This window comes from Pinus tabuliformis, chromosome 1_1, assembly GCF_031772625.1.
Source record: "Pinus tabuliformis cultivar Carrire ecotype Pingquan chromosome 1_1, CPIR1, whole genome shotgun sequence".
Lineage (NCBI taxonomy): Eukaryota > Viridiplantae > Streptophyta > Pinopsida > Pinales > Pinaceae > Pinus > Pinus tabuliformis.
The window spans coordinates 150,253,390-150,274,526 of record NC_142297.1 but is presented as its reverse complement, the minus strand read 5'-3'; the positions used below and the strand labels follow the sequence as shown (position 1 = coordinate 150,274,526).

The 21,137-nt window shown below is 40.9% G+C and overlaps 1 pseudogene; it reads left to right on the top strand.

Moving 5' to 3' along the window:
* The first annotated feature begins 18,400 nt into the window (after nucleotides 1-18,400).
* On the top strand, nucleotides 18,401-19,487 carry LOC149212055 (uncharacterized; annotated as a pseudogene).
* The last annotated feature ends 1,650 nt before the right edge of the window (nucleotides 19,488-21,137 follow it).

The following is a 21,137-nucleotide window of genomic DNA, read 5'->3' as shown; positions in this document are numbered from 1 at the left end:
GGCCAACAATAGCCACAATATAGGATAAGACAAAGAGATCAGCGGACTCAAGAGCAGACAGCACAACAACCGATACAAACACCTTTGCAGCAGAATTTTGTAAATGGACTAGATCAGATGAGGAAGGGAATGTAATAGGCGAGGAAAACCATCTTTTTACTCCAGATGAGCTGCCTACTTACATCACCAAAGAAGAAGAATGTGCAGTGAATTCAGCTACACACCAAGACACCGATTTTATCCTAGCGAATGAAACCGTGTTGGAAGAAGAGTTAGAAGAATATCAAAGGGGGTATATGAATGCTTTGTCCACACAACAACAGCGATATTCCCTTCGAAACAGAGATGTACCGGCTAAACAAATTCAGAAAAAGAAGGAGGAAGAAACAACAAAGAAAGATCTATCAGCTACACAAAGAAAGGGAAAGGAGGTGGTTGTTCTGGAGAGCAACAAACCAAAATCAGCAGAACAATCACAGCAACCGGCCACCCCAAAAGACAAGGAAAGGAAGGAAATCCCAGTCAAAGAGGTAGAAAGAACTCCCACCTTCAGCCTAGAGAATGAGATTTCTAAGCTAAAGGTATCCATCCCTTTGACTGCAATCATAAAGAACAACAGCTATAGAGGACAGATTTCTAAAATGTTGAATTTGGACCCAATGTTTGACATGGTAAACGTGGAAGATGATTAGCCTGAAATGATTTTTGAGCCAGCGACGAATGGTGAGTCTCCCGAGAGCGAGGTGCCTCCCTTTTATATCAGTTTACGCCTCCATGACTTTGTGCTACACAGTGCCATGTTCGATTCTGGAGCCTCTCACAATCTCATGCCCAAAGCTATCATGGATAAGCTTGGTCTGGACATCACCCGCCAATATCATGATCTCTATTCATTCGACTCCAGCAGAGTAAGGTGCATAGGGCTTATCAAAGACTTAGTTGTGAGTTTGGATCAGCTTCCTATGAAAAATGTTCTGATGGACGTAGTGGTAGCAGACATTCCTCCAAGGTTTGGTATGCTTCTTTCCAGGTCTTGGGTGGAAAAATTGAAGGGGACACTATAGCTGGATTTCTCCTATGCGATAATCCCGGTATTTGGACAGATGAGGAAATTATATCGGGAACAAAAGATGAAGTATATGATCACAAGCAAGGAGAAACTGATAAATCATCCTATAAACTATGTACATATAGATTTAGAGTCTTTTGTTTTATTTTTAGATAGTTTAAATGAAATAGATAGTCAGATGGTAGAAGCAGACGACATTCCAGAGATAACAGAAAATTTTAGAGAGATTTTGAAGAAAGAAAGACAAGAAAAGCAACAAAAGATTGGGCAATCAGTTGGAAATGATGGACAACAAACTAACAATGGACAACAAAAAGATTTTCAACACTTGCAAGAAGAAGAAGAAGGCTTATGGACCATGGATTTTGATGGAGTAGTAGGGAATGATGGAGCTGGTATTGGTATTTGGGTACACAGCCCTTTCTCCGCCCCAAACAAAGTGCCTAGTAGCGTGAGAGTTTGCTCTTACAAGCTGGCCTTTGAATGTTCAAATAATGAAGCTGAATATGAAGCTCTGATTGCTGGCCTGAAGATTCTTAGAAAGCTGAATGCAAAGAGGATTTCAATATATGGTGACTCCGATTTGGTAATAAAATAGGTTAGAGGTGAATATCAAGCAAAACATCCTAGGATGCAGGCCTATCGTAATGCAGTTTTGGACATGTTGAAGCTATTTTTCGAATACACCTTGACATGTGTGCCATGAATACAAAATAGTATTGCTGATGCTCTTGCCAAGGCAGTGAGCAGCTTGAAGATCACCATGAACTCCAACAATAAATTTGAAATCCATGTCAAGCACCGTCCAACCATTCCAGACAATCAATGACATTGGCAAGTGTTCCAAGATGATGAGGAGATTAAGGATTTTTTTCTCAACAAAGGCAAGTTCAAAGAAACCTTAATCGATGTGGAAAACGATGAGAACAAAGGGAATTGTACAGAAGAAGTTAAAATCAATCAAATGGACGTATTTCAGCTAAAGAACAACATCATTCCTAAAGGATTGATACCCTTAGAAGAACTTTTCGATCAAGATGATGTAGCCCGCAAGCCAACTTTGCAGCCCACAGAGAAAGGTGTAGAAGAAGTCAACATCGGTACAATAGCAAATCCAAAATTGGTAAAATTGTCTAAGACACTACCGCCAAAGATCAAGGACAAATATATCAGTTTGATGGCTTCATTTGTAGATGTATTTGCTTGGGATTATTCTGATTTAAAGACCTATGATACAAATATCATTCAGCACACAATACCTATCAAGCCCAATCAGAAACCATTTAGACGAAAGCTGAGAAGGATCAATCCAAAGTTGCTTCCATCCATCGAGAAAGAGGTAAATAGGTTGTACAAGTCAGGTATCATTGTGCCTATTAGATTTTTAGATTGGATATCTAACTTAGTGCCTGTACGAAAGAAGACCGGTGAGATCCGCCAATGCATTGATTTCAGAAATCTAAACAAGGTCTCATTGAAGGACAACTATCTGCTACCCAATATGGACCATATACTTCAGAGAGTAGTGGGGGCATCTCGCATGTCGCTGCTTGATGGTTATTCCGGATATAACCAAATTTCTGTCCATGAAGATGATAGAGATAAGACAACATTCACAACTCCATGGGGAACATTTCACTATGCCAAAATGCCATTCGATTTGAAGAATGCAGGTTCCACATTTCAGCGTGTAATGGAATTGGTGTTTGCAAATGAGAAGGATGTGTTTTTGGTGGTGTACTTGGATGACTTGACGGTGTTTTCAAAATCTGATGAAGAACACATGCATCATCTAAAAATTGTCTTTCAAAAATGCAGGAAATATGGTTTATCGATGAATCCTAAGAAGAGCTTGTTTGCCATGGAGGAAGGCAAATTACTTGGGCATATCATTTCAAAAGATGGCATCCGCATAGACCTATCATGTGTCCAATCAATTCAGCAAATTGATCTGCCTAGGAACAAAAAGGAGATACAGTCATTTAATGGTAAGATGAATTTTCTGCGTTGCTTTGTGCCTAATCTTGCGGAACACTTGAAAGAAATGACCAACATGCTTAAGAAGGACAGCCAGGTGAAATGGACAGATGAGGCTGTAAAATCTTTCAACTTGGTCAAATTGGCCCTCTCTTCAGCTCCAGTTCTAGTCAGCCCAGATTACACTCAAGATTTCATATTGTTTTCATTTGCTTCTGAGCACACTATGGCAGCGGTATTGTTGCAGAAAAGGGATGATCATGAAAGACCCATTGCATTCTTCAGCAGGGCTATAAGGGATGCAACTTTGAAGTACAACATCATTGAGAAGCAAGCCCTGGCATTGGTGAAGGCACTGAAGGATTTCCGGGTGTATATCTTACATTCTCACATTCTGGCCTATGTTCCTAATACTGCTGTGAAAGATGTTTTAGTGCAGACCGATCCGAAAGGGAGAAGAGGAAAATGGATCGCAGCCTTGCTAGAGTACGATGTGGAGATAAAGCCTACAAAGCTGGTCAAAGGACAGGGATTGGTGAAGCTAATGGCTGAGTCAAATTTGCATGCATTGGACATAAATCTGATCGCTGCCATGTCCGATGAGAATGATGAAGGAACTTCAGTTCAGGTATCTGAAATGTTTGCTTTGTCCCCATGGTATTCTGATATAATATATGTGCTGAAAAATCTATCACCACCACCCGGCATGGCTAGACACAAAGTGAGAACACTCAAATTGAAGGCTGCCAAGTTTTGTATTTTGAATTCTGCACTATATTGGAAAGATCCCAGTGGCATTTTGTTAAATTGTCTAGTGGAAGAGGAGGCAAAGAAAGCCATGGAAGATTTCCACGGAGGAGAGTGTGGTGGTCATCTTTTTTGGAAATCAACAGCTAACAAAATTTTGAGAGCAGGGTACTACTGGCCTACTTTGTTTGCTGATGTGCATAAGATGGTAAAGCGCTGTCATAAGTGTCAAATTTTCGAAGGAAAACAGAAACTACAACCTTTGCCACTCAAGCCTATCGAAGTGAGCGCTCTATTCCAGCAGTGGGGGTTGGATTTCATTGGGAAAATTCATCCCGCCTCTTCCGGACAGCATAGGTGGATCCTTACAGCGACGGACTACTTCACAAAATGGATTGAGGCAGCACCCACCAGACAAGCGACGGACACGGTAATCATCTCATTTCTCGAAAATAACATCTTGTCTCGCTTTGGTTGTCCAAACAAAATAATCACTGATAATGCAGCAACCTTTAAATAGAAAAGGATGGTAGAATTTTGTCACAAATATCACATAATTTTGGGTCATTCAACTGCCTATCATCCGCAAGGCAATGGATTGGCAGAATCTTTGAATAAATCTTTGGTCAACATCATCAAGAAGCTGCTGGAAATTAATAAGAAGAGCTGGAACAAGAGGCTAGTTCATGCACTTTGGGCAGATCGAATCAGTCAGAAAAAGTCTATTGGTATGTCACCATTTGAGCTGGTTTATGGAGTGGACACAGTATTTCCCGCTTCTCTTGCTGCCTCGGTGGTCAAACTTCTTCAGGAGGCCGGCAGTGAGGAAGATACCATGCAGAGAAGACTGAATCAAATGATCCACTTGCAGCAAACAAGAGAAGAAGTTTTCAAAAACACATCCAAGTTGCAGGAGAAGATAAATAAAATCTATGATAGAAAAGAAAAAGCGGACAAATTTCAGTTGGATGATGTGGTGCTAAAATGGGATGCAAGAAATGAGGAGAAAGGCAAGCATGGAAAGTTCGAAAGGTCCTTTCAAGATCACAACATACAGGGGTCAAAATGCCTTTCTTCTTAAAGAAATGAATGGGGAAGAATGTCCTGGAGGGCCGATCAATGGTCAGCTGCTCAAGCGGTATCAATGTTGATCTATTAACACTGCTTCCACTGTCATTGTAAATACCATTTTTACTTTAGTTTGGTTTCAGTATGTACAGTCAGTTTTTGAGTTATTCCGATTGTCAAGTTTGAGCCAATTTCTTGGTTACTTCAGTTTTGTAAATAAGTCAGAGTCTTGTGCTATTTATCAAAATGATGACTCCATAGCCCAATGGACAAAGAGGCACTGTCTAGCTCCTCCAGAGATCTGCTGTTCTTGGCACCTCCAAGGACCTACCATCCCCCATTGGAGCCAATGTTAGAGTCGGTCTAGTCAGCCCTCCGTCACAGATCAAAGCTCTTTGTGCATTTCAATTTTAGGTGTCCCGCTCCATCCACGAAGCTGCATTTCGCTAGGGACATGCCATGATCTGATGGAGAAAGTCATGCTACTCATTTCCCCTCATGTCTGGCCTCTGCTGGTTAGTGAATTGGTACGTAATCAATGAAATTCATGATAGTCAAGGACTGGTCATATTGCAGGACAGAGTCATATTTTTATTGTTAGGGTCTAGAAATTCATCAGTTTGGTCCTTGAAAAACATGTCCAGAACAAGCCATGCAGGCCAGAAGGAGACCTTATACAGCTACAGTTCAGAAAGCTTCATCATCACCTGAAGAGACATCAACTCTTCTTCAAAACTTTGTTTTGAATAAAAGTCAAACAAGGTCAACTATGACAAAATTTTCCAAAAAATCGCCAGTTGACATTTTCAGATGCAGTCATGGATTTCAAAGCCAGAGGCCCAGTCACACAGTCCCTGCAAAGAAATGCCGAAAATTTCATTATTTGAGCCCAAATTTCGAAGAAAAATGAAAAGCCAGAGTTTTTAAAAAGTCAATAAAAAAAAGTGCAAAACAAAAACATTAGAAAGGGGGTTTTCAAGGAAGAAAAAATCAAACCAGTTTCTCTCAAGCCTATATATACATGTTTTGACCCAAAGCAAAGGTATTGTGCTACTAAATGACTTGGAGAAGACATTTGCAAAGGTGTGAAGTTGATATGGTGAGCGATTGAGTGAGTTGGGAGGCAATTTGAGAAGCGTGGCGCACACAGGCAGGAGCACGGCGCACTCACCGGGCGCGACGCACACGCAGCAAGCCCGCCGTTGAAAGATTACACGGGCGTGGCGCATACAAGGCGCACGTCGCACTGGGAATTGCGCACGGCGCACATAGTCCAACAGCCCAAAATGGTGCCAAACCACTTCAAAACTTGGAAAAAGCGATCAAATTGAAAGGTAAGCCTTGTAACATCACTTTCTCATCAAGTTTTGTCAAGAATATGGTATTTGTGAAGAGGTTGAATGATATCCAAAGCACAATGGCCAACCATGAAAAATTCACCATGAAAAACAATGGATGGGGTTGCAAGTTTGCGATGATGCCACCAAGGTTTTGCTCCCTTCCCCTTGTCCCCTCACTCCTCATCATTTCCACCCCCATTCCACCTTGTCTCCTAAAGAAACTGCCCTCAAACCCTCTCCCCTGTTTTTCAAGCGAATTTGGGTGACCTCTATAGTGCACGGCACACACACATGGTGGCGTGGCGCACTCAGGGCATGCGGCGCACTGGGAGCCCGGCCACAGTGTTAACATTACACTGGCATGACGCATACACAACGCGCAGCGCACTGGGCAAAGCGCGCGGCGCACAGGCCTATGAGCCTAGGAAATCACCGAATCACCCAAAAAATTTTGGAATTGGCTCTAAAAATTGCAAAGGTGGCCCTAGATACCTTCACCACTCATCCTAAGCTCAAAGAAAAATATGGTGTTGGTGACCATGAAATCAAAAGCAAACTTTTATTAAGAAAACACAAAAATGACACAAAAAGGGTAAAAAAGCTAGGGTTTTGCTACAGTAACTTGATGGTTAAATATGCTCCTACCCTACCTCTATTTGCTAAATTCCCCTGGAGCATTTTCCCCTAATAGTTACCCTAGCTACATTGCATTCATATCCCTTTGTCCCCTTTACTCATATAGCTCAAAAGTTCCTTAACCCTACTGTTATAGACATTTTTGTGCCCTACAACTCCAAGCATGAAATGTCCATAAACCAAGGGCTCCTAAGTCCCTAAAAGTGTTGTTCTAACCCCTAAAAGAACAAGGTCAACAGATTACAGCTTCTCCCAGAAGTTCTCCACCAGAAACTGCTCAGAATTGGTCAAAACAGGATCATTGCAGCTGCTCCACTGGCTAGGTGCGTTGCATCTCACCCAAATGCATCGTGAGGGTGCGTTGCATTTCAAAATTCCCTTCTGTAGGGTGCGATGGGCGAGAAATGACAAATGGCAGTGTCATTCCGCGAGGTGGAGAGGCAATGGAAGCTTCCAGAATCTTCTCCTGTGACACTTGCCTCACTGAATTCGACCAAGGATGAGTAAGAGGCCCTCAGTCTCGAAGTGGAAGCAAGAACTGACAAAGAGAAGACACTAATCAAATCACAAGCTGACTCATCCTCCTTACAGATATCTATATATGGATCCCTCATCCCAGAGATCCAGAGGCTGGAATTTTGCATATTGTAAGGAATTGCTGTTGGTTTCTAGAGACAAACATCAGATTGTTGGGTGATTTATGCTTTGCTTGAGGTGAAGAGGGGCTTCTTTGTTGGGAGGTTGACGCTGGGTCGGAACCACTGGTTGTAATTCCTCCTGGATCTTTTCTTGTTTATCAATAAAAACTATTTGAGTTCTCCTCCATGCTTTTGTATCATTGATGCTTGTTACATTTGTATGGTTAACTTAAATCTGATCCTAAGTTGTTTATGAATATAGATCCATGTCTTTGTATAATTCTCTTCTTCTGTGATCTTGCAGGTACTTTGTGAAGCTGGGCATGCAAGGGAGCAGGTAGCTGGAGACTATCAAAGGAGAGAGGAATTGGATCAAAGAATTAGCGCAAGACACAGGTTGGTTCTTTCTATTCCTCTCTATCTATAATTCATAAAGGAAACACAAAAGTAGTTTTTCTTTGTTTGTTTCTAAGGCAGTTGTCACACCTTAGTGGGATAGAGCAGTTCTAAATAGACACTTTTCCTTGTAACACCTACCCCATCAAAAACACACCCCAAACACTCCCAAATCCCTGACAAATTTCCCCTTTAAACCCCTATTCCCATTTTCATCATTCCCCTCCTAACACTCTCCTGTTTTATTGTCCCCTTGGTAACAGATTTTCAGAGCATTCATCAGTGTCATTGAATTCAAAGGGCAGCACTAAACTCAGGGTACAAGCAACAGTGATGGCATTAGAAAATTCATCAGATTATGAGGGGGATACACATAGTGACACAACTTTAGGAGAACAGGCTCCCCGGAGACCTAGGAGTGGCAGACATGTCAGGGATGAACCAAACACCCTCACTGAGTTGCAGGCATGCCCTCTCGCTATGTTATGTTTCCAGCACTTAGCATGTTTCGAATTTTTTCAGAGGGTGGCAAATGTCAGAATTTATCATGAGTTGGCCCATCTTTTTGCACTTCACCTACATGGAGGTCAGTCTATCTTTGCAGGGGTCACTTTCACATTGACACCCAAAACCATATATGTGGCAACAGGCATTCCAAATGTTGGAGAACAGTGGCACAAGAAGATGAAGGTGGAGAGGGAATTTTATGAGCCTTAAATTAAGGCCAGTTGTTTGAGTCAGCTCACTAAAGTTTTCCCATTCAGATTTATGTGAGATGAGTATGCTCTGCTCATGAAATTAATCATGAAATACTTCAATTGTGAGGGGAGGTTTTCTCGCCTTTATGCCTATCACATCAGGTTGCTCATGCACTTTACCAAGGTGCGTATGATGAACCTCCCATTTTTCATCTGCGGGAACATAGAGAAAATGAAAAAGTTCATGCAACACAAGACCCCTCGGCAGCAGCTCAACAGTGTATATCACTTCGCTCTTATCCAGATTTTGGTGGATCATCAGTTGGGATTGCAGGGCATTGCTTGGGAGGACTTCATCTCCCGTGACTTCTTCAGCGCTCCACAGGTAGTATCAGAGGTAAAGCATGAGATAGGTGGTCCTTCTCATCATCATGAGCGCCATGAGACCACTGTGGTGCCATTTTCCATCACATATCAGAGAGGCTATCCGAAAGGCACCAGGCCTTTGTTTGCAGCAGCAAAGCGAGTGTTATCTCCACCCGGGGTGGAAGGGGCCTCGCTTCCTACATCGGCAATACAGGTACAGGACAAGGGCAAGAAGCCCAAGCATGAGGAGGGGCCTTCAGGTGTGCCACCAGGTGAACGAGAGACCGAATTCATTCTCCTTCATGATGATGATGATACAGATACACGTCCGCAAAGTGCACAGCTGAAAGAGATCTTCCAGGAGCAAGAGACAGAGATTCACTCCTTGTCAGTCAAGTTGGAGATGGCCAAATGGAACATCAGGTATTTGGAGTAGAGGAACAAACAGCTGGAAGACCAACATGTGATCATGGAGCTGCAGAACATCCGTGAGGATCGCCTAACTGCCCAGCAGAGGAGGATTGAATTCACTTCATTAGAGCAACAGGTTATTGATGATCGTGAGTCTGTTCTCGAGAGAGTTAACATGCACCTGGACAACATGTTGAACAAGGCCGATGAAGACAACACACTGCTGAGACACATGGCTCGTCATTACAGGGCACGAAACTTGAGTTTGAGAGCCCGAATAAGGAGTTTGAAAGAAAAATTGAGGAAAGCCACAAGAAGGGAAAAACAGGCAAAAGAGAAAGACAATCTTAGAATCTTGGTTAAGGCTTCCTTGGCTCAGCATGGCACTCCATAGAGAGCCCCTAGCCCAAATTTCAAAAAATTTGGGGCAATTTTTTGTTTTTGGAAAATTTTTGGTCAAAAAACAGGGTTTTTCTCCCTGTGCGTCGCACACCCCGCGCGGTGCTAAAATTCTAGAGCTCCAAATGAGGAATGGCTTGCATATTTGGATTCATCATCGAAAAATATGTCTACTATTGTCCGGGCAAGAAATTTTGATAATTTTTGGGTCTCGTAAAGTCTAAAAACACCCAAAAATGGCCTCTTTGCCACTTTTTGGACACACAGAAAGCCGTCTTGGGAGAATAAAGATTTAGAGGGTAAAATGAGCACCAAATTCAGAAATTCTAGTGGGGTTAGAAAGTAGATAGGCCAAGCTTTCCAACAAGCCCACTTGGGCACATTTTGGACACCAGAAAGTGCCCCAAAACAGGCCCCAAAGTAACGCGATGACCAGAGAAAAGCGCGCAGCGCACAGAGGAAATTTTGCCCAGTTTGCTCCCGTTTCGTGAAATTTCGGGTCGTGACTTCTCCAAGTGGGCCCGGTCATCCACTCTTCGGTTTTTTTGCACCAAAGGCAGCTTTTAAAGAGTTTTCTCTCCAGGTGGGCATCTATCCAAGTGGCAAAGAATGCAAAGGTTCACCACAGCCAAATGTCATGCTTGAGAGCGCTGCACCTGTAGCTGATGGTTGGCTCTCCATCTCCATTTCGAAATGATTTGAGTAACTTCCCAACCCTTGGGCATTCCATCTCTTCTCCACACATTCTATATATTGTATACATTTTATTTGCAAAGGGTTGGCTAGCTTGTAACTTTTGAGAGATTGTGGGAAAGAAACTTTGTTTCTGCACTGTGTATTTTTGACAGAGAGTTAATGAAAGGCAGCGGATCTGTTTCATGATATTCTTGTGGTAGTGAGTGTAGCAAATGTGTTCTTATGTTCCATATGTATCTTGTTATTTTTCATAATTCATTTCATGTTTCATTTCAGTGAAATTTTCTAAGTGAGATTAGGTAGAATTCAATTTATATTGCTCTGCCTGTGGGAAAATTTCATGTGCAATGTTATTCTTCTATTGAAAAGGATTCATGCAACCATGCCCTTTTCACTATCTTCGGAAATCTTTCCATTCCGCGTCACCTTAAGTTAAAATTTCTGTGCTTCCTGCCTACCTTGCCTCATGGAATAATCTGTGCCTTCATCCTCAATTCTCTGTTCCTTGCTAAGCGCCAGTCCCATATACATCTCAGAAGTTCAGTCACTTCGAAAATCTTTTCCAAAATCCTTTTTCACTTACTAGCCTAAGGTAAATATCGCATTGCAAGTCATCTCAGACCATTTTTCCTATCCATTCGCTGAGTGTGACTCGGAGAGAGCTCTCTCCTACTATGGTAGGGCTAGCTACCAGACTGAGCGTGGTTTGTGGTTACCCTAATTTTTGCCTTCCTTTAGCCTAAGGCAGATTTAGGTGCTAACAGAACCAAGCGCAAGACAGAGGTTGGTCTCCTTTGTTCCCCTCTTATCTACTTCTCATAAAGGAAAGCGAAAGTAGTTTTAGTTTGTTTGTTTCTAAGATAGCTACCAGTCTTAGTGGGACTAGTAGCTCTGCATAGACACTAGATTTCCCGATAACAATATAGTATACAAAAATGAAAGCATGTTTGCATTAGTAGATTATTTATGATTAGGAATTGAAAAGCAAAACTTAAATCTTTCATTTTTCGTCATAGTAGTTGCGAGATAAGCAGAAATCGATGCATTATGTTTCCTATTGATTGGATTACTTTCTTGCACTGTTGTTCTTGAATTTGAGGTATTCGTTCATCGAAAGGAATGGTTTTTGCTCATCTAGTTGCATTCTAGGAGTGTTAAAGATACACTCGGTAGGGCCTTGAAATCGAGTCTTAGTTCCAGATTAACTTTTAAAATCTATTGAGTGAACCTTAAAAAACATTGGAACTTAACGCTCATATCTAGAGGTCTAGGCTAGAGATGTGTTCCGACGTTGTTAAACTTAGTGTTTTTTTTTTTCACTGAGGTTGGGTGATTCCTCCTCTGTGATTTGATAAGTGATAACACGGACTTGTGCTCCCTGTACCATCGAGTATATGGTGGGAGACCCCATTAGGTTGAAATCATTTTATCCCTAGGAAGCCGAGTCTACCGCCTTACATATTGTAACGCACCGAACACAACATTCAGGAAGACTGACTGTCGTACTGAAAGTCCTTGGTCATTTCTCTTTCATTTATCACCGAGGTGTATATTGTAGTTTTACGATTTGTCTGGTAAACCCTCTTGTCTAGAGTTTCCAGAATAGTCACTTTTGTTCCTTTTTGACTCTTTAAAATAAAAAGGATCATCTGAGAACTTATCCTTTCAGGATCATTAAACTTCGAAAGTGATAGAGTCATCTTTCGTCCTTTTCTTGACTCTTAAAATATGAAAAGTCCAAGTTTTGTTTGAATGTTGTAAAATTAACTGCCCACGAAATATTCCTGGTTAAATTTAGCGTTCCTTTCAAGGTCGATTCCAATGGCAACATTTCCAGAGTCTACTAGTCAAGGTCTCCCCTCAGATGGGAATCCTAGTCCTTTTCCTTCTTTTAGAAATGTTAGTGCTCCTTATATGGTAACATTGTACTTGCCTAGGTTTACCATTGGTTTACTAGTTTGGTTGTTTTCAACCTCGGTGGTCCCGAGCGTCTCGACTCCTGTTCCATTGTCTCCTTCATTTGAATCACGGCAAGATGATTCTAGGGTTGACTCTTCGCCTTCTTCCCCTATTTCTTCACCTTCCCCTTCTACTTCGCCTAGTGAAAGTTATAAATCTAGTAACCAGGAGGCTACGAAGAAGAAGAGGAAGATGAAGAAGAAGAAGTTAGATAAGCAAGAGGCCACCCATGTAACCGTTGCTCTGAGTACACCTCTGGTAGAAAAACCTTTTGATCCTCCACGGAAGGTTAAATTTCCTTGTAAGTTGTGCAAGGGCGACCATTTTCTTCATGATTGTCCTAGTATTCCTAGGATCTTAGAAGTATGGTCTCAAGATCTGACTCATCAATCCTCATCACCCTCTGAAGATCATGCCGATGTTACACCCTCAACTAGCAGTGGTAAGAAGAAAGGGAAGATTAGATTCCCCTATAGGTTATGTGAAGGTGAACATCTTCTTCACCTTTGTCTGCTCATGGATAATGCTTCCACCGTTTTGGAAAATCTTACAGCTCATCAACCCTAAGTTCTAGTTGGTTATCATAGGCTTTCTTCTGATTCCCCCCAGATTGGTAAAGAGATTGGCTTGGATTCATCTCTTGTCAATCCTGCTCTTCCTGAGCCTGACTGTGTTATGTCTATTCCCGACCAACCATTGGTCGAAGAGAGTGTCGGCTTGGTTTCGCCACCAATTGTTCATTCTGTTCCAGAAGAGCATAATGATCATACTTCTCATGTTCTTCTTGTCTCGTCAGATTCTCCTGAATCAAAGCGTGACCCTCCTGTCCTGGCTAATCAAGAGAGTCCTTCTTTGATTCTTGGAGAGCATGGGGGCAATAATACGATACCCCCACTAAGTAGTTCTGCCATTTCCTTCGATCGGAGTCACTTGACTACTTTCCGCCTCCCATCTTATGTGCCTTTCCAGATCACAGTACACACCTATAATATGGCAGTACCTAGCACTCTTTTGGATGAAGGTGCATATGTTAGCCTCATGTCTTCCACTACTTGGAAAGCTTTAGGCTCCCCATAGCTTGTGCCTGTCACCTAGAATCTGTTGGATTTCGACAGAAGAACCACTCAACCCTTATTGATACTTCCGAAGTTCCCTATTACTTTGGGAGGTAAAACCGTCTATATCGATGTGATGGTCATCCAAGGTGTGTTGGATTTCAATCTTCTCCTTGGCCACGACTATATTTATGTCATGGGAGCTCTTGTTTCTTTGCTTTTCCTTGTGGTTTGTTTTCCACATGATGGATGAATTGTGACTATAGATCAACTGTCATTATTTGGTCACTAGGTACCTACTTTGCAACCATCATCCCCTATCAACTCTTGTTTGCCAACAGTACCTTCAACGCCACAGGTCAATTATGTGGCTACCCATTCTGCCTCCATTGACGATCACGCAGATGATCTAGTACATCATGTATTGGGGGCATTGGGACCCGATCTGTCATTGGTACCCAATGACCTATATTCCTCCCGGAGCATGGTCCTTCTGTCTAGTGAAGACCTCTTGGGAGCCCTGTTTTCATATGGTCCATGAACAGTTTCATCGAGGATAGTTCTTTTCTTGTGTCGACCTCATTAAAAAATGAAACAAGGAGTCCCGAGGATAGTTTGTTCCTGTGTCAACCTCATTAACAAATGAAACAAGGGTCTTGAGGATAGTTCTTTTACTGTGTCAATCTCATTAAAAAATGAAACAACTCCCTTTTCCCAATCGAGTCTTTGATTGAGATCTCGTAAAATCCCAGTCGAACCTGTTATGAAACCAGCTCAAGAAAAAGATAGAAAAGATAGATCAATGCCTTAGAATTCATCCTCTTCAAGGGGTCAACCTCCTTTACATTACATAAATGAACAATTCTTGGATTATTCAAATGACAAAACCTCCTTTCTATATATAGGAGTCTAAGGAGTCACAATGTAACCCAGCCGACCTAACAATAATAATATAAAGCCACAAAAATAACAATAGAGGGATTCTATGGGGCACAGTAATAACAATATGGGGACAATAGGGGCACAACAATATTAATAAGGGATACAACTACAATAGTAATGGGGCAATCACTAATATTATAGGGACCCAACATGCCCCTCTCCTTCAAAAAAGTTTTGTCCTCAATGCTTGAGTAGTTCTAGATGCTTCTGTATAAAATTCTCATTCTCCCATGTGGAATCTTCAGCAGATAAGTTCTTCCACTTGATAAGATACTCTGAAATTAATCGATTTCGTAGCTGTCGAGTTCTTGTTTCTGTGACTGCTTCTGGTTCCAATATAATTTTTCCTTCCTCGTCAAGTTCTGGCAATATTGTTTGCACTGGGAGCTTGTCGCCTATAACCTTCTTTAAACATGAAACACGGAAAACTGGGTGCAATCGAGAAGGTGCAAGAAGCTCCAATTTGTATGCCATAGTACCAATCTTTTGCGACACCTTGTATGGACCATAATACTTTGGTGATAATTTATTATCCTTCTTAGCTTGCTTGAGGGACATTTGCTTATATGGTTGTAGCCGTAGGAATACCCAATCACCTACATCAAAACTTCTTTCACTGCGATGTTGATCTGCCTGTTGTTTCATTCTATTCTGTGCCAACACGAGGTTATCCTTTAAGAGTTGGAGGACTTGTTGTTGATGTTCGACGTGATGTTCCACTGCTTGAACCTTAGAATTTTCTCTTAAATATGATGTGATGGATGGTGGCTTATATCCATAAAGTGCCATAAATGGGGTCGTTTTTGTTGCTGTATGGAAGGAAGTGTTATACCACCATTTAGCTAGAGGCAACCATTTGACCCATTGTGTTTGTTTATTAGATACAAAGCAACGAAGATATCCTTCCAAACATTTGTTTACTATCTCAGTTTGCCCATCAGATTGAGGATGATAAGATGAGATATGAGCTAACTAAGTACCAAGACAAGAAAATAATTCTGTCCAAAAATTTCCAGTGAAAATGGGATCTCTGTCACTTACAATAATCTTTGGGTTTCCATGTAGCTTTTGAATTGTTTCCATAAATGCAGTAGAAACTGTACTGGCTTTAAATGGATGTGATAATGCACAAAAGTGTGCATACTTGGTAAGTCTGTCAACTACCACCATGATGACACTCTTTCCCTCAGACTTGGATAAACCTGTGATAAAATCCACTGAAACCTCCTCCCAACGTTGGCTTGGAATGGATAAAGGTTGTAATAGACCCAGTGTCTTAATTGTTTCAACTTTATTTTGTTGGAAAACCAAACATTCCGCCACAAACTTTTGAATATCCGATTTAAGGCCATCCCAAAAAAATTCCTTCTTAATCCTGTGGTAAGTTTTTAAAAATCCTGAGTGCCCTCCTAAGGGAGAAGTGTGCAATTCCATAAGAATCTTTTGTTTTAGTTAGGAATTATTACAAAGGTATAAGCGATCTTTGTACCATAATGAATCATTTTGCCAGCTAAATGTATTAGACGTACTCGAATCTTGTTATAACTTTCAAATAAGTGCCCACACTTCTTCGTCATTCTTCCATTCCTCCCTTGCTTCGTTTATCCAATTTGGTTGGATAATAGAAATGGTGCACAACAATGCTTCCACATCCTCATCCTTTCTTGAGAGTGCATCTGCCACCACATTTTGCTTCCCTTTTTTGTAGATGATTTCAAAGTCATAACCCAACATCTTTGTGACCCACTTTTGTTGTTCTTCAGAGGATAATCTTTGTTCTAAAAAGCATTTAAGGCTATCATGATCCATTTTTACCTTGAAGTGTCTTCCCAGTCGCCATTTCTTAAGTGCATGGAGTATTGCCAACATTTCCTTCTCGTAAATAACTTTATGTAAAAACTTTCCCTTGATTGGACGAATTTCAAAAGCAATGGGTCTTTCATCTTGCATTAAAACAACACCAATTCCATTTCCTGAAGCATCACATTCCACAATAAAGGTTTTTGTGAAGTCCGGTGTAGCTAAGACCGGTGCTTGGTGTTATCACTCAAGAAAAAATTTTAAATTGTTCACATCAGTTCGATTGTTTATCAAAGGGTTGGTGTCAATTTTGGGTCTAGTCTTTTCATCTGGTCTCACATCTCACATGGATATCATATGTCCAAACTTGTTTCAAAGCTGAAATTGTCTAGGTGATTTCGTAGTGCCTGTAATCATTTTAAAGTGGTTTCGCAGCACATAAATCCCTTTATCAGTTTCGCAGCACAACATGTTTTAGGTGATTTTGTGCTGATCGGTAACAGACCTTCCCCAGCTGTCATGTTTATCAAAATCCATTGGGTTTGCATCAACAGTTGTCAGCTTATAAGGTTTTTAGTACCCCAGCAGATGGTGTTTCATTAGGTTTATCTAGAGCACTCTTTCCTTGGAAAACGCCTTCTGTGGTAATCAGTGGAATCAACAAGGGATCAGACTGTGGGTATCACATCATTTATTCTGGCACTATTGCAAGTGCAAGGGAAGCTCTCATGTCAGGGGTTCTTTCTATTGCAATATTTTTGAATTGGGAAAAAGATGAGAGCAGCGACAGTGATTTCAAGGAAGCAGTGGAAGTCTGTCTGCCTTTAATATATGCTACAATACAAGATACTGAAAAATATCTATTTCCTAAAGGTTGTCTATTAAAGGTTTCCTGCAAAGACTTGCATGTGAAGAGAAGAATTAGAAGTGGAAGCTTTGGTGAAGTCAAAGAGATTATTTGGATGGGAGAGAATTTCGCAATGAGGCATATGTTTACCAATGTGGAAATATTTCTTCATGAGGTCTCTGCAATGTCTAAGTTTCTGCACCCAAATCTTTTGCAGGCATTAAGCTCGTTTGTAGATAAAGACAGAAATGAGTGTTGTCTGGTGACAGAATTGATGCATAAGGATCTTCGTAGCTTCATCAACGAGAATTCTTCTCCTCGCAAGAGAATCCCATTTTCACTTCCAAGGGCGATAGATATTATGCTTCAAATAGCCAGAGGAGTGGAGTATTTGCATGCCCATGGTATCATTCATGGGGCCTTAAAATCATCCAATGTACTGGTCAAGGTAGGACCAATTGAAGGCCAAATCTATCTGAAAATTTCAGACTTCGGACTCATTAAATCAAATCTGTTGAGTTCAAATTATTTATCTAGTCCAGGAGATACCCCTTCCTGTTGGGTCGCACAGCTGCTGATGAAGTCAAGGACGGTATTCATAAAGCTAGTGAGATGTTACATGGTGAATGTGGTCTATTCTTTACCAATCTACCAAAAGAAGAGGTTATGAGAATTTTTGAAAATTTTGAAGAGCGTGATTTTGCAAAGACTGGATCACTTGCAACAGAAACGGTTGAGTTGAATGAAGGTCCTTTGGAACAATTCACGCATGAGATGGAACCATTTCTGCGGAAGCAGGGGATGCCAGTTCGATTAAATAAAGGTGTGATAGAATTAGTAGCAGATCATGTAGTTTGCCGAGAAGGAGAGCCAATATCACCCGAAGCATCTCACATGTCAAGCCCTAATCTAGATACTCATCTTGTAGTGAATGTAGGGGACAATTTCTACTGCGCGCTAGCCAAGGTATTTGAAACTGAGTTTAGTCGATGCTTTTTATGAGCGAAGGGTTTCTTATTTGGCGATAAGTTTCAGAGAATTTGGATTCCCTTCTGAAGGAGCGTAGTATTATTTCAAGCAGTTGAAAGTTTCTTGGCTTGTGATGATTTTGTCATCTTCTTTTTCATCTGTTCCAGAGCTAGTCCATTGTACGCCTGTAGATACAAATAAGGAAGATTTTCTCAAGCCTCCGGTAAAGATGAAGATGGGTACCTCTGTATCCAATTTTTCTGTGGTCAGAGCTCCAGGTGAAAAAGTTTCATGTTTCATTGCATCCCATTCTGCTTCTACATGGGAATATAAAGGCCAAAGTCAGTCGTCATGGTGTGGATATGTGAAGTTCAATAAACTAAGAATGCACGGAAAAAGTTTTGTGATGAGATTTCTTTTGGTCTAAAAGATAGGGAGATTTCTCTTGCAAAGGCTATGTTATCGATTGCTATTGAGGATGAAGCATTTATGTCTTATAATCGAGATATGGATGCTCGAGCAGTTGTAAAGGAGGGGCGAGAAGCTCCCAGTTTGTCAAAGGTTACCTACGAATGGGCAAGCTTAGATGCCTTTCCGCTAGCTGGCAGAAGCATTACAGCATGGTTGTCTAAGCTTGACATTATAGCAAAACAAGTGGAAGCAGAGTTAGTATCAAAAGAAATTGGGTGCCATCTGTTGCAAGTTTTGGAGGCGGTGAATTTTGTTCTTTTTTATTTACGAGGCTTTACTAGGTCATCTCTTCTTAACAATCCAAAGCAGTCATACTTGCATCAAGTGCTAAAATTTGCATCTGGAAGTGGAATAATGCTAAGCATAATATATATTGAAGTTTGTCGAAGACTTGGAGTTACTATTGTAGGAGCTCGTGTTGGGGAAGAATTTTTGATATGGCCCAAAACTGAATACACTGAGGAGCTTTTTCAACTATCTGAAGGAGAAAGCTGGTTTGCTAAAGTAAATGTGGTTGTGTTAAACATCCTGGATCAAAAGCTTTCGATTTGAACAGCAGATCACTTCCAGATATTGAGCTTGGATCAAACAGAGACATAATTGCAGTTGCTTTGGCAAATCTTAAAAGGCTTTATTGGAAGTGTGCATCAAGGGCCCATCCTGGCTTATTGCTAACTTCTCCTCTTCGACCAGTGCACCATACTTCTGACTAGCCCAGCAAGTTTGATAACTCAAATGCTTTAACATTGCGCCCCCAAGAATTGAGATTGTCCATTATGTCATTCGAGAGGCTTCTCATTCTTCAAACTGGGCATTGTGGAGAGACCATGGCATGCTTCTATACCATAGCAGACGCTATGGAGAAACCGTCCAAGAGCTTAGTATTTGTATGGCCTTTGCCCCAGTGGAAGAAGCAAAAATTCTGGAGCCTTTTGTTGAAAAACTGCATCTAATGCGTGCTGAGTCTTCGTGGACACCTATGGAATTCAGTTCTCGGCCATAGGATTGTCTTTTGATGTTGTTCCCATACCTTTGGCCAAAGCACCAGCTGTGTGAAGTGAATTTTAAAGGGCAAGGAAGAAGTTAGGATTTGAGTTTGATGTGATTAGACCTGGAGAGAATGATATTGATGTCAGAATGTCATTGAAGAAAGTGTTACATTGAGGAATGGGCTATTTCTTTGTGGAGCACCTGATTCAGCTGGTCATTCTGGAAATGCTATTGCAACTGATAAAGGGAAAATAGGCAATGCATCCATTAATCAGCCAGTGAGGTACCAGCCAGCTTCATACAGTTATATTTGGAACAGTCAATGGTGTTATTGATGTCATTGCATCTTTTCCTCAGGAGAAATATCTGTTTCTTGAAAAGTTGCAAGCAAATCTTTTCAAAACAATCAAGGGAGTAAGGTGCTTAAGCCATGAACAATGGCGATCATTTAGCTATGAAAAGAAGACTGTGTTTTTGAAATTACACAGCAGTTTCGTAGCGCGCTACGAAACTGCTGTAGGTGATGATTTTAACGCAAAACAAGCAGTTTTGAATTATAGGCGGGAATTTTGAAAGGGAAACATCTAAAAGGCATACAAAGAATCATCTGAAGCTATCTAACAGTTAACCAGGTCAAGACACGTGGAGATAATATGCATTCGAATCCAACTTTGGATTCTTGTCATAAAGGAAGCATATCTCATATTTATCACACTTCAGGATTGGTGAAACAGTTACAGTTTGCAAAGGTTTTGGCTTTCACGTATGCAAACGGTGGACAGCACATCAAAGACGTGGCAGTTTGCTCCATTTTGGGGTAATTAAAAGATAAAGGATATACTTCGTTGGATCTGGACATGGTAAGGCATACTAAAGACCGATACACAGGGACAGTTTCATATATTTCAGGGTATTGGAAAGGATGTGGCATTAAAGATCAAACATGGAGCTTTGAACATCCATTACAGCCAAACTAAAGGGGAGCAGATGTCAAAGAACGAAGTTCATTGTAATTAAAGCCATCAAGCATGTAATATGGAGTTAGAGTCATAGTTAATTTAGAACTCTTAGAAAACTCCAGTCAGCACTTTATTGTATTTATTAGTTAGTTAAATAGTTGATAGGTGTCATTAGAGATAGTTATCGAATTCCCCTCATGCTGGAGGAGGAATCTCGAACAGTTAGAATAGGAATTCTATATATAGCTGAAACAGCAATGTAATGGGGGTTGGAAATTTTATAACAGAACATTGTTTTGGCTTATGTAAAGACAGAGTTTCAGTAATATAATTTGGCTGCTTTTCTTCTCAGGATTCATGAAGGATTTCTATGTTCAGAATGTGTGATTTTATCCTTTCCTTAATGTCTTTTACAGTTGCATAGATGTATAATCACTCAGAATTCACTGATTATGCTCTAATTTCCTATATGCATTTATGAACTGTGGTTCCATATGTGTTATGTTCTGAATACTCAAATGCTGAATGCCCTGACTTCTATGTAAAGGCAGTATCATTGTTTACTGAGGTGTTGTTGACTCCATAGGCCCAATGAAAACTTGTTTAATATTTTTCCAACATCCATATTTATCACAGATATATCACAAAGACTTAGCCATCTTATCTTAAGTAAAAATCATTAACCCATTTAGAGAGAGCCCTCT